Here is a 14459-nt window from a genome sequence, read left to right on the forward strand (position 1 = left end):
TGAGTCATTTCAGAGAAAGAAGTAAAGTCCAAAACACATGAAATACAAATCAAGTGCTTCCCCCTTCAGTGATAGCCCTGCCTCAGTTTGTTTAGGTCAAACACTTAGTAAACAGAGCCCTGAACATCAGTTACAGCCCAATCCTATTGCACTCTTCTGCTGGTATAATGAGCATTCCACCAGTGGATACTGCCTTACAACAGTCACAAAAGCGTCACCGCATCTCAAAAAAGACATAGTGGAAATGGAAAAGGTGCAAAAAAGAGCGACTAAGATTATTACAGGGCTGGGGCACCTTCCTTATGAGGAAAGGCTATGGCGTTTGGGCCTCTTCAGCCTTGAAAAGAGGCGCCTGAGGGGGGACATGATTGAGACATACAAAATTATACAGGGGATGGACAGAGTGGATAGAGAGATGCTCTTTACACTCTCTCATAACACCAGAACCAGGGGACATCCACTAAAATTGAGTGTTGGGAGAGTTAGGACAGACAAAAGAAAATATTTCTTTACTCAGCGTGTGGTTGGTCTGTGGAACTCCTTGCCACAGGATATGGTGATGGCGTCTGGCCTGGACACCTTTAAAAGGGGGTTGGACAAGTTTCTGGAGGAAAAATCCATTATGGTTTACAAGCCATGATGTGTATGTGCAACCTCCTGATTTTAGAAATGGGCAATGTCAGAATGCCGGATGCAAGGGAGGGCACCAGGATGAAGTCTCTTGTTATCAGGTGTGCCCCTGGGGCATTTGGTGGGCCACTGTGAGATACAGGAAGCTGGACTAGATGGGCCTATGGCCTGATCCAGTGTGGGCTGTTCTTATGTTCTTATGTGTTCAATAGCATGCAAAGCTGCACACTAACAGAGAGGCAACAGCAGCCTGGGAAATGGCAGAGGATCTGAACCAAGTAAGTTGGCAAGCGACAGTGGTGGAAAGGTGGAACAGGGGCTGAGTGAGGGCAGAATGGGTCTGGGAAGGGAGCGGGTTTGGTGGCAGTAGTGGCAGCTGAACCCATACCCTCTTCCCAAATGAGATCCTGCAACCTGACTCTACATGGATCTGCACCAGAGATATTTTCTGATTCTGGTTTGAGTAGACCTCTCCATACCAAAGAGAGGTGGCAAATGTTCCCTTACTCAGAGGAGATTTCTGGGACTGCTTCCCCCCCCCCACCCCAGGATGCAGCTTGAGCTGTTTTGGTGTGTCTGCATTGGTGGGGGGGATTGGGCTACTAATAATATTTCCTGTTTATTGTGGCCTGTTTCAAGGTCACCGGCACCGTGCGACCTTGAAGCAGCTGACAAGCTGAGCTGAGCTATTCCATCTGCTCTGAGCGTGGGAGGATGGAGGCCAGAATGTGCGACCAGATCAAGAAAGTAACATCTGAATGTTGTGGTTTCTTGAAAGATAGAAACCTTCTTTCAATTGTAAAAATCCCTATGGGGATTTAAATTGCCTGCCTACGTAATCCGCCTTGAATAAAGTCTAAAGAGAAATCTGAGGACCAAGATAGGCGGTATAGAAATACCTGTACTATTATTATTATTATTATTATTATTATTATTATTATTATTATTATTATTATTATTATTATTATTATTATTATTGAATTCATTTACAAACCTCTGACATTGAGCACAATCTATTAACATTCATTCAAGTTGTTTTAACTCTTAACTTTTAACTTCAGTTTTAATTTTTAAAGCAGCAATTTTTTTTACCAGCGTGCCATGTCACATTGGTGTGCCACAAATGGACTACAGGTGTGCTGTGGGAGTTTGGAAGAGGGTCATTTATTATTAAGACCATTGGGGGATTGGAGACTCCCACCAGCAGCATGGTGTGCCTTGTCAATTGTCATAAAACTGACAGTGTGCTTTGACAATTTTTGGCTTTGTCAGTGTGTCATGAGGTGAAAAAGGTTGAAAATAGCTGTTTTGGAACCCTAAATGTTTTGAGACAGGGGACCTGAAAGACCAGCTGCTCCAATGTGAATCTGCCTGGCATCTGAGATCAATCTCAATGGAATCTCTTCTTGGAGTGCCACCAATTTCAAAGTTGGTAGGTAGCAATTGAAGAGAGGGCCTTCTTAGTGGTGGCACCCTAACTTTGAACTTCCTCCCTCAAGTTATACACCAGGGGCCTTTATTGCAATCTTTGACATGACTGCAAGCTAAGTCCATCTGCTATCCTGGGCATTCATTGGTATTATCTCATTTTTAATGTTTTTATCCTTTTTACAATTGTTTTAATCAACTGAGGTTTTTGCATTTGGGTTTTAGCTGCAGAGTTTTATTTATTGTCTTGCTGCTTATTATTTTAAATATTATGCTTTTGTCGTTGTACTCTTCCTTCATATTAATTTGGATGAAGTGGGATATAAATCACTGCTAACTAGGTGTATTTTACATCAGGGGTGTCCAAAGTTTTTGGCAGGAGGGCCACATTGTCTCTCTGACACTGTGTCGGGGGCCAGGAAAAAAAAGAATTAATTTACATTTCAAATTTGAATAAATTTACATATGTTTACATAAATGAATACATTAAAGATGAACTTATATGAACGAATGAAGGTCTTGCAATAGCTCAAGCCCTATAAAAGGCCTTGCACAAAGCAAGGCTGGCCTTTCCTTTGCTGCCGCTACTGCATCACAGATGTGAAACAGCAAGCAGTGGAGGGAGTCCTCATCAACAGCTCACTGAGAGGTCAAACAGTCACCCTCCCACTGAGAGCAGTTGCATTGGGCCAGTGTGGGCTCCAGCAAATCACCAGAGGGCCAGAGGCTCATTGCAGACTGGGGGCTCCCTGAGGGCTGCATTGAGAGGCCTCGAGGGCCGCAAGTGGCCCCAGGGCCGGGGTTTGGGCACCCCTGTTTTACATGGTGGTTTCCTTACACTAAGCAGGGAGAAAACTACTGTCATTATTTGTTCTCGCATAGTGTCCCGTCATCCCCCCAGTTATTTTCCTTCACTAAAAAAACCTATTGGGGTCTTCATACAATTTCCCAATTCCAAACCACACCACAGGATGGACAGAACTAAAGAGCCATGCTGAACTCTTTGCTTATAAAATCTAACAAGATTTACTGTGTCTAGATTTTTAGATTGTGAGTCCTTCTGGGATCAGGAATTATGTTTTCATTTCTTTTGCTATGTAACTACTTTGTAAACTATTTTCATCTGAAAGCAGTATATATACATTCTTTATAATAGTAACAACATGCACACAAACATAATGAAAGCTGCATGAGATTACAGACAGTTATTTAAGACTGTAATCCTATATACAGTTATTTGGAAGTAAGCCCTATTGTACAAAGTGGGACTTCTGAGTAAATATTCATAGGATTTCACTGAAGGAGTAGTAAGTTTTGGCTCATGCCAGTGGTTCCCAAACTTTTCCATTTGACAGCTCCCTTGGCCTACTTGTCCATGGGCTGCTGTTCCCCATTAGGGCTACAAACCTATACACTGAATAGGATGGATGGTTTTTCTCTGAGGATTCTGTGGCTCCCCTGGTTGGTTTCTGTGGCTCCCTGGTGTACCACAGCTCACAGTTAAAGAATCACTGGCTTATTCCATTGAACTTTGGCCACTGAAATTCTGGGTATCTCTAATGAAAACCATTTGACTAACAGACCTGTCCGTATAGAAGATACATATAACCATACAGTGATAACCCAATTTCAGAAATGTACACTCCATATCTTGCACATAGGTAGCTAATGCAAATAATCAAACTGTATCTGCCCTCTTTGTCAGACAAACTCCTAAGGATTATAGGCAATGTACTGTTAATTAAATATTGCGAAGATTTATGAACTGATACTATCAGCAGGTTTATATCAGTCCTGCTTTAATTTTCTTTGATAAAAATATGTAGCTGTTTGTTACTGAAGCGGACTGAATAATTGTCTTTGTCTTCAGTTTCTTGGACCCAATTTGCCCATCACTGAAGCACCTAAACAGTTACACTATTTTTTACAATAATCTCTCAGTTTTCCCAGACATATATGTCCCCATGGTAGAAGCACACGTAGCATGTTGTTCCAAAAGTTTAAGTAATGCTTGGCTTTCAAGAGCTGAGTTATGTTCCGGTGTTTATCTTGGCATCCGAATAGAGACTGAGTTCTTCCAGATCTCAGCAGTTCATTAACACCAAAGATGGGAAATAAGTCATTCATGAGAAACAAAATACAGATTTCATATAGAATGACTGAAGAAGAAGATGTGTCTGTCTAGTATAAATCTTTCATTTGCATCTAAAATTCTTGTCTATACCACCACCAAAGATGACAAAAGTTTCTATTAAGCAAGGCTCCCATTAGTCCTGCCCTAATTATTTTTTGCCAATCAAAGGAGAATAGAACCAGTCTCTCTCCGTCCTCAATGAAGATACTCACACTGATCTTCTGGCTTCATGGCAGCTTAAATTGCCTTGCAGGGAGTAGAAACAAAGAATGTCACACCTCCAAGATGGTACTACGTATATGCAAATTGCATTCATGCTTTCGAAAAGAGTAATTCTTGAGGTATGTGTGTACCAGCAGGTTTTCATACAATTTGCCAGAGAAGATTCACAGAGGAAGATTCACTATTCACACCACATTATATCAATGATTGCCCTTTGCTGCTCATGTCTTTGTTCTGTTAAGCAACAGCTTGCTTGCTTGTGAAAAGTAGCAAGTTTTGTTTGGTGGGGTTTTTATGTGTTTTTGTTTGTCCACAACTCCTTTCTTCCATTCTGAGTATCATATGTTAGAAATGAAACTTCAGTCCAGACTGTCTTGATTTACTTTGTGCTGACTTAGAACAAATGTGTAACAGATGATTTTCTAATCGGATAGTACATATTTAACTCAGAGTTTATATATCTTACTTAAAGAAACAGGAACTATTACTCCCACATCTTTCCATCTATTCTGATAAAGCCAACAAAGGGACACTGCTGGAGGAGGAGGCTGTCACAGGGGCCCCCCACACTTGCTATGGACACTATAGTCTCAGCAGTGGAGAAAAATCCCATATAGGTGCAGATCTCCAGCAGGTGAAGAGATCAGGTGGAGTCAATACTTCCTGGTGGGGACTGGGGGATACTGGCCCTGGGATAATCCCAGCCTAGGCAGTCTGCAGAATTGGATGATTCAAAACACTCCAATGGTCATACCATCCAGCTCCAGGTCCCAGATAATTACCACTAAGATCTTTATATATATATATATATATATATATATATATATATATATATATATAATGCTTTATTTATTTATTACAGATACAGGTAAGGAAAATTGGATAGACTTAGGGCTAGGACTACATAGGTTACACACGAGGGTGGTGGCCATCGATTACAACAAACATTAATCCAAACGAAATTAATAATCAATACAAAAATTATCATATTCTTTAACCCAACTGGTTAATACTTTAACATTCCATATTTTTCCTCTAACCTTATCTATCCCATCATAAAAAAAACACTTCAAACTTTTACTTATACACTCTTCTTACCACTAATCTAGTCTCTAAAATAAAATCTTTCTTATCTGATTCTTAATTTCTAATATGACATCTAAAAAAGAAGTCTCCGATTACCATGGTATTACCTCCTTCAATATCTCTTATAACATGTTATACATCATTTTCCATAACTATCCAATCAAAAAAGGCTTCAAATTTTTACTTATAGACTCTTCTTACCACTAAACTAACCTCTAAAATACAATCTCTTATCTGATTCTTCATTTCTAATATCACATCTAAAAACAAATATCTCCAATTACAATAATATTATACTTCGCTTATCCACCACATATTTATTAACCCAAAATACAGGTTTAATATTTTCTCCAAAATAAATTGACATCTATAATTTATTTTATTTACCTTCTTTTTTATAAAATAACCCTTTTATTTGTCTTAATACCACTATATTTTACACAATACTTATATTCCAAAATTGCAATTCCATCTAATTTATTTCATATATTTACCACATTAATTTTCACAATACTTATATTCCAAATTCCCTTTTCATCCACTTTAGTTTAATCTAATTAATAAAATATTTATCTTAATATCACTTAATTTCCACAATATTTATATTTCAAATTTTCATTTACATCTATTTTAATTTAATATGTTAAAAAAAAATTCTATTTATTATTCAACCATTTCGCCCTTCTTCTTATTGTTTACTTTGTACTCTATCTTATTGGTGTTCCCTCTTAGTCCTCCTACTGGTTCTTCCACTTCTTCTTTTTCTTCTTTTTCTTCTTAAATCCCCCCTCTGTTTTTCTTTCTTCTTTTTCATTCTGTTATTCTTGAATTCAATCCATAAATTCTTCCTGTTCTTGAGACAGCTTGCTCTCTGAACATTTCGTCTTTTTTCTTCCTTAAGATTCCCAGTTATTATAACAATTGCTTCTTCCATCTCGTGTCCCATTTCAAAATACTCCACTTCTTTAACTTCACCTGACATCTGATCCATTCTTTTTTCTTCTCTATTGTTTATAATCTGTTCCCGAGAGTTTACAAGGGAGGAGCTTATTTGCCCAATTTGTTCAGAGAGTTCTCTGACTTGTTGCTCCATTTCTCTTCTAAAATCCATCAGAAAGTCCACCAACAAGGCCTGGCTTTCATGATCATCTTTTAGATTTTCAAAAGCCATTTTTATCAACACCAACTCGAGCCACTTCCTGCAGGGCTACTTTCTAATTTTGTATCCAGGGCTACTTTTCAAATTTTTATATCCAAAAAAAGTCAATCAAATCCACAGTCAAATTAGGTTAGTATGCCTTTAAATGACCAAAAGAAAAAAAAATTCAAGCCTCTTGCTGAGAAACTGAAACCGAAACCGAAACCAGCAGTGTCCAGGCTTAAATAAAGGCTTTTTGCTGGGAAAATGAAGGTAGACTTTATTTCCTTCATTGAAGATTACTTATTTATTTCTCTTCGGTACATACCATTAAAAAAAAATATAATCTTGTACTTACTCCAGCAGGGGAAATACCAATTCACCTATTCCCCCCCTGGGTGGCTAATGGCCAGCGTGAATAATCTTGAATTATCTCCTCCTCCTCCAGACTTCTTACTTACAGTTCTCAGTAAAACTTTTTAACGAGCCAAGTTCACTCACTCTTAATAGCTTTTTTCGCTGCAATGTTGTTGTATCTAGGCCGTGGGAGGACGGGTTTTCAGCTCTCTGAGCTTCTCAAAGATGTCGCCCGGGATAGATATGCTTCAGCACAGAGCAAAACAGAGAGAAATCCTTGAAATTGCCTGTTTCTAAGGACCCCCCGTTCAAGCTCTCAGCTCTTCGTACCGTCTTCCTGGCACCGAAGCGTGCCTTAGTTGTTTAGGCACATGAAAACATATCTATTTCGCAGTCTCTTCGGGAACCCCCAAAGTTCACTGCAACTTTGCTGAAAGTTAGCTCCACCCCCCCAATTACCACTAAGATCTTAAGAAGAGAGAGTCTGAGTCCAAACCAGAAGGTATTGCCCATGGCTTACATCTTTGAGACCTAAAGAGGAATCATGAATCCAAGAAACCTCTGAATCAGGGCTCCACTTTTGCTGCAGGATGGGTTGGAACAGTAGAGTTTCTTGTAGGACCTCTCATTTGCTGCCTGGCTGTTCATGGTCTTTGGGCCAGCTTCTTGGCTCTGCATAGTCTAGTTGTCTGGCTGGACAGCTCCCCTGATGTCTCAGCAACCTTGTCCTGAGCCCTGCTCCTTACCCTGCTGGACAGCTCCCTTGCCTTGCACAATGTAAAGAATTAGTGCCTCAAAGCTCCAGCATGGATGGGAATGGGACAACTATGAAGGAGAGATTGCTAAAGAAGCATCATATCCTGTCGCCCGGGGACTCACCCAGCAGCAGGAACCATATGGCTCATATGGAGGAGGGCTGAGATCTCGTGAGATCTCGGGCCCGTCCACTTCCCGGAAGGGGCGGAGCCTGGTGGGGCTGACGCCGGGCTCATAAGGAGCCCGGCCGTGAAGGCGGGATGTGGCACCTCCCTGGGCTCCCCAGCAAGGGAGGAGAGGGAGCGCAGGCAAGGAGACTGGAGCAACCCCCGTGGCTTGCTGCAGGGAACCCTGCCAGTGGGGATGGGGGCAAGGACCCCTCAGGAGCACCCTGGACCAGGGGGAGGAGCAGCCCAACCCCACCGAGCCAAGACAGGCTAAGGGAAGGAGCCATGGGCTCACACTTACCGGGAGACCTCGGGAGGTCATCCCAACTAACCCCCACCTTCGGGGCAAACCCCAGGGGAGCAGCCAGGTGGCAGCAGGAAGAGAAGGCAAGGGGTTCGGCCAGAGGTCCTGGGGCAGTGACTACCATTCCTGGGGCCAGAGACCCAGTGGGTCGCAACCAGTGGCTCCCCACCCAGCCTCCATCTTCTCCTGGGGCCAGGATCACCTGGCAGAGGCACTGTTCATGTTAAGCACTTCCGAGACCTGTGACACAACAAGGACTCAAGACACCACAAGGAAGGTGCAAAAGACTTTTGTTGAGACAATTACAGTATACAGGGCTCCTGTGAAGTAACAGTCCCTACATGAATGTTAAAATGCTAACCAGATTAAAACGTGCCTACAAACCCCTTTTTGCTGTTTCTTGTGGCTCTTGCCACTCCAGTCGGGACTTCCTTCCGGTTAATTATCTCGCCGAGGCTCTACCCCGGGCCCTGCCCCAGGGATGGACTTCACATACCCTTAGAAGCTCCCTATAATCCTGTCCTTTGCCAGGCAAAGATCTGATCAGGAATGTTCAATGGTTGTGGTGAATCAGTCAGCATTGATAGACAACAAGTAGCCCGTGGATCAAGCTTGTCTGCAAATTATGGTAATTTAATCCAGTACTTGCCCATATCCTTCAAACATATAGATGGACTCTATTCAATCCTCACCTGACTGCTACAGTAGGGAAGCCTGGTTTCAGATCTGTGTTGGGCTATGAAATTCATGAGCAACTCTGGCTAGTCATTCGACCTCTCAAACCTTACTTGTATTGCAGGGAATGAACAGAACTACCCTCGTATATACTACCCTGGTCTCACTAAAGAAAAATCAGTATACGAAGTAAATAAATAATGCATAAATAACAGGCATCATCACAGCTTGTACCAGGAAAGATAAAAACATACAGAAAATAACTTTATATTGTTCACATTGGGCATTTTGAGAAGTTGTCCAGCAAACGTGGGCTGCATTGTCTTTGTGTGTTTCCTGCAATCTTCATCCAAGAATAGTTTGCCAATCCAGGGCCATCAGATTCCTGTCATCTATAAGCACTGTAGTGGTGAAAAATGGAGACTAGAGCTACATATTATTCCAAATTCTGTGACCGTTTTCCCTGAGGTTCTTTTAAATAATAAAATAAAGCACCTTTGAGTAACTTCAAGTTGAGCAGAGGACCAGCAGGCAGAAGAGATCAGAAACAGAAGTGGCCTTACAGTGAGTCAGGGAACTTTCACTGTAAACCTTTCTAAAGGCCCAATACAAATTTCCAGTGCTGGTGCAGCTGTGCCAATGGGGGATGCACTGCATCCCGTGGTGGAGGGACAGTCACAGAGGCCTCCTCAAGGTAAGGGATCATTTGTTCCCTTACTTTGGGGCTGCATTACGGCAGCACCAGTGCTGAAACATTGGATAGGATTGAGCCCTAAGTCATCTGTTTCTATGTTTACTGCAGTTAGCTGTGCTCTTTTGTATAGGTTGTTGTACATATGCCCATGCCCATGGACAGTCTGATACAGACCTGTGATGACATCTGATAACTGGTGATGACATCATTGGTAGTTACTTCTGGTGATAATTCCAGTAGGTGAGCCATGCAGAGTGGTACAGTTGGGGACAACATTGAGAAATGCTGATCTAAACCAGGGGTGGGCAAACATTTTGGCAGGAAGGCCACATCATCCCTCTGACACTGTGTCAGGGGCTGGGGGAAAAAGAATTAATTTACATTTCATATATGAATGGATGAATTTTACTGGGCTTATTTACATTACACATGACAACTATAACACAAGCATGTAGAACCACATGAACTATGAACTGTTTGCCACACACTTCTTGCACCGTGAAAACATACAGACCAAGTCAGAAACACATGGAGACATAAGTTGCGGGCCAGTGTGGGCTCACTCCGACAGTTACCAACAGGCCAAATGATCACTGGAAACTCCTTGCGGGCCAGATTGGGGGTATGCAAGGGCCACAAATGGCCCCGGGCTGGGGTTTGCCCACCCCTGATCTCAACCATCAAGGAATCACAAAGAAAAGCTGTGAGCAGAAAGAAGGCAGGTTGAGCGTCAAACCAGACATGATACTAAATATGGCATAAAAAAGCAGCTACAATGAAGCTGATCAGGATTCCATTGGTAGAGATGTTTGTCTCTGGTGAGTAAGATAGGATTACAGCCCAAGTCTTACTGAACCCAATGGACTTACTTCTGAGTAAATTAAATAACACCATTTTCATATTCCTCTATGTATCAGGAATTCTACTGGAGTCAATGAAGGAGCTTGGGTTTCTAGTAGTTTGGAGTATTCTTTTTGGGACAGAAGTGAGAGGGGAGTGGATCAGATGCCTCCTCCCCACACACCAGGGTACCAATCTTGATTGCCCCCCACAGCTCTTATTTTAATTAGCAAAAAAAAATTACACACAAATGACATTAGAACAGCCCCACTGGATCAGGCCATAGGCCCATCTAGTCCAGCTTCCTGTATCTCACAGCGGCCCACCAAATGCCCCAGGGAGCACACCAGATAACAAGAGACCTGCATCCTGGTGCCCTCCCTTGCATCTGGCATTCTGACATAACCCATTTCTAAAATCAGGAGGTTGCACATAAACATCATGGCTTGTAGCCCGTAATGGATTTTTCCTCCAGAAACTTGTCCAATCCCCTTTTAAAGGCATCCAGGCCAGATGCTGTCACCACATCCTGCGGCAAGGAGTTCCATAGACCGACCACACGCTGAGTAAAGAAATATTTTCTTTTGTCTGTTCTAACCCTCCCAACACTCAATTTTAGTGGATGTCCTCTGGTTCTGTTGTTATGTGAGAGAGTAAAGAGCATCTCCCTATCCACTCTGTCCATCCCCTGCATAATTTTGTATGTCTCAATCATGTCCCTCCTCAGGCGCCTCTTTTCTAGGCTAAAGAGGCCCAAACGCCGTAGCCTTTCCTCACAAGGAAGGAGCCCCAGCCCAGTAATCATCTTGGTTGCTCTCTTTTGCACCTTTTCCATTTCCACTATGTCCTTTTTGAGATGTGGCGACCAGAACTGGACACAATACTCCAGGTGTGGCAATTTGTACAACGGCATTATATTAGCCGTTTTGTTCTCAATACAGAAGCCATGCTGACTCTCCCTCAGCAAGACTTGTTCGTCTGTGTTTTTTGAGATTCTATCTTTGATGAGGCATTCCACCATTTTACCAGGTATGGATGTTAGGCTGACCGGCCTATAGTTTCCCGGGTCCCCCCTCTTTCCCTTTTTAAAAATCAGTGTGACATTTGCTATCCTCCAATCCTCTGGCATCGTGGTCGTTTTAACGGACAAGTTGCATATTTTAGTCAAGAGATCAGCAACTTCATTCTTCAATTCCTTAATAACTCTTGGGTGGATGCCATCAGGGCCCGGTGACTTATTGATCTTTATCAATGAGGTCTGAAACATCTTCTCTTTTAACATGTTTAGCATAACATCTGGTCTGACACGTGGAAGGGATGTCATGAATACACCCCCACAATTTTCAATCCACAAAGCAGATGTTTGCATCAAAATGGCTATGGTTGTGGCTTCTGTTTCAAAACCGGTCATTTAACCCTACTAGGGAGTTGGATTTCCATTAAGCTGTTTTTGCATGGCACCTAGTGTTTGCAGCACCTAGTGTTTGCAGTTTGCAGCACTTCAGCCTTGGCACAGTCGAATAACACATTTGTACCTTCTCCCAACAAATCATTTGTGAACAATTGAACAAAAAATTCTATTGGCCAGTCTTGTGTATCAAGCAGATGTAGCTTCCACCGGCATTTTCCAATGCTCTGCTATGATGCAGAGCCTCTGATCCAAATTTCTTCTCAATCAATATTGTCTCTGAAACCCAGGTGGGTTAAAAGTCCACTCCTACTCCCCCCAATCCTGCCCTCGTTGCAGTTTTGTGTCCCCTGCATGCTTGGGGGAGAAAGGAAAACAAACACAACCAAAACATTCATTACTACTCTATGTAGTTTGGCCCTTACATTAACAAAGGGAGAGAAAAATGCTCCTATTCTTCTCAGAATAGCATCTCTTCCAGTGGCTGTTGCTGGTCTCCTCTGGTGTATTCGTTTAGGTTGTGAAGTCACTTTTGGTCACATCCTGGGCGTCCTCTGTGGGTATGGTGGAATCCATGGATGGTCTAATGTACTCCTTTAGCATTTCATGTTTATAGACCATTTTTCTCTATATCCATTGATAAAGGTGCATTTTTTGGTCATAACAGAACAAAAGCACTTAACACTTTTTTCTACTCTTCTCATTTTTGTAAACAAAAAAACCCCCAAAATTTGAAAAAGCTCTACCTACTCATCACTGTAGGCTGGTTGCGCTGGATGGGGCGGGGCAGGGGCGAAGGTAATAACTGTGGGGGCATCTTTTAAAGCGATTATAATTTATAATTAAAATTTATTCTACAAATGCAGCCTTGGAATAAAACACATAACACCAGATTTCTGCACTTTACCTTTTTGGGAGAAAACAAAATCTGTGAAAAAATTAAAATATTTAAGAATAACTTTACTGATGAGTCTGCTCATCTGTCCCTATAAAGGTGTTCCCTCCCCCTTGGACTTCCTGAGAAGCTTCTGAAAAATGCATGTGTTAGCCCCAATCTTCACTGATAAAGCTTGCACTGATAATGCATTCACTGATCTCATGTTCCTGCTTTCCCTATACTCAGTGTTTATCTGCAGAAGCAAATGTTGGACATTTCACGAGTTTTTCCTCATGATTGGAACCCTGGGACATTCCAATGACATTGTGCTGTCTTAGGGTTTATTGGTTGTATATATTCTACACAAAATCATCCATTAGAACCAGATGTGTTTGCTCTTCCAGTATAGTTTGACATATCTTCCGCAATCACATTTCCAAATTCTTAAGTTAGAGAAACGACTTTGGGAAATGATTTTTTAAAAGGAAGATTCCAGTAGAAAATTCATTGCAAAGGCCTACAGATAATAAATGTTTTGTCATGACTAAATTCTAATATGCAGCTGCCATTCCTAGGCCAAATTCTCTCCTCTGAGGTTTTTTTCTTTTTTGCAAAGTTAAACAGTAAACAGATTTTAAACATATTTGAAAGAGTTTGGATCCTTTTGTACAAATTAACTTTAAAAAATCCTTTGGTGGGGTTTACTCTCTAAAGCTTTTTGGGGGAAAGCTGACAGCTTATTTTTGGCTAATTCCAGAACTTTTGGAGGGAGAGTTAGATTAGGACTGTGTGAAGAATGCCACTGAGTACTTTTGCTTCAATTCCTATAGCCAGCAGAACCCAGGCAAGAATCTTCAAAAGTACAAGGGCTTCCAGAGATCTTGCAACCCATTTGGAAAGAGGCGCCTGTACTCTCTGTCAAGACCTGCAGAAGCACAACAGCTTATATTGCACCAAGAACCCTTAACCAGGAACTCTGATCAGGTTTTAAACATTGAAGAGGGGGGAGGTACAATTTATGCAGTCCCCAGAGATCCATGAAGGCCTGGCCCAGGTTGCAAACCTAATAGGAAGTGGGGAAAAATGAGGATAAGTTGTAGATCATGTTTGACAGCCTCAGTGCCAGGTTTGGAAGGGAGGAAGCCTTGGGTACACATTCTTTAAGGTTCTCTTTTATATGCACATAAATACCCAGTAGCTACCCCATCCCCCCCCCCAGCTATAGCAGCAACATGCAGCATAACTCTACCCATTGCAGCCACTATTTTCTCCTCCAATTGCCCAGTCAGCATCCTTTTGTAGCTTGCCTGGGCAATGAACAAGGGAAAGTAGGTACGCTCCTTCTTGCTGATTGTTATTTTGAAATTGCAAGTTCTACCCCTGGTGGGAACTTCAGGGTTTGACCAATTAGGCCAGGGGTGTCAAACATAAGGCCTGGGGGCTAGGTGCGGCCAGTGGAAGCTTTTTATCCGGCCCTCAGGCTCTCAGCTGCTGCTGAGGTGTTACTGCTGAAACAGCAGCCCACATGGAAATTTGGCTCTCCCATATCTTGAATATGATCAAGATAGGTATATTTTCTCTTCCGTCATTTGCAGCTAATGAGCTCCCAAGTGAGAAAAAGTGCTTATTTTTGGTCATGAACTATTTAATGACACCACTTCCTGCCTAATGACATCACTTTCTGCCCTCAGCAGGCAACATGAACGCAGTTCGGCCCTCTGCACGAAATGAGTTTGACACCCC

Source organism: Tiliqua scincoides, chromosome 1 (genome assembly GCF_035046505.1).
Source record: "Tiliqua scincoides isolate rTilSci1 chromosome 1, rTilSci1.hap2, whole genome shotgun sequence".
NCBI classification, from domain to species: domain Eukaryota; kingdom Metazoa; phylum Chordata; class Lepidosauria; order Squamata; family Scincidae; genus Tiliqua; species Tiliqua scincoides.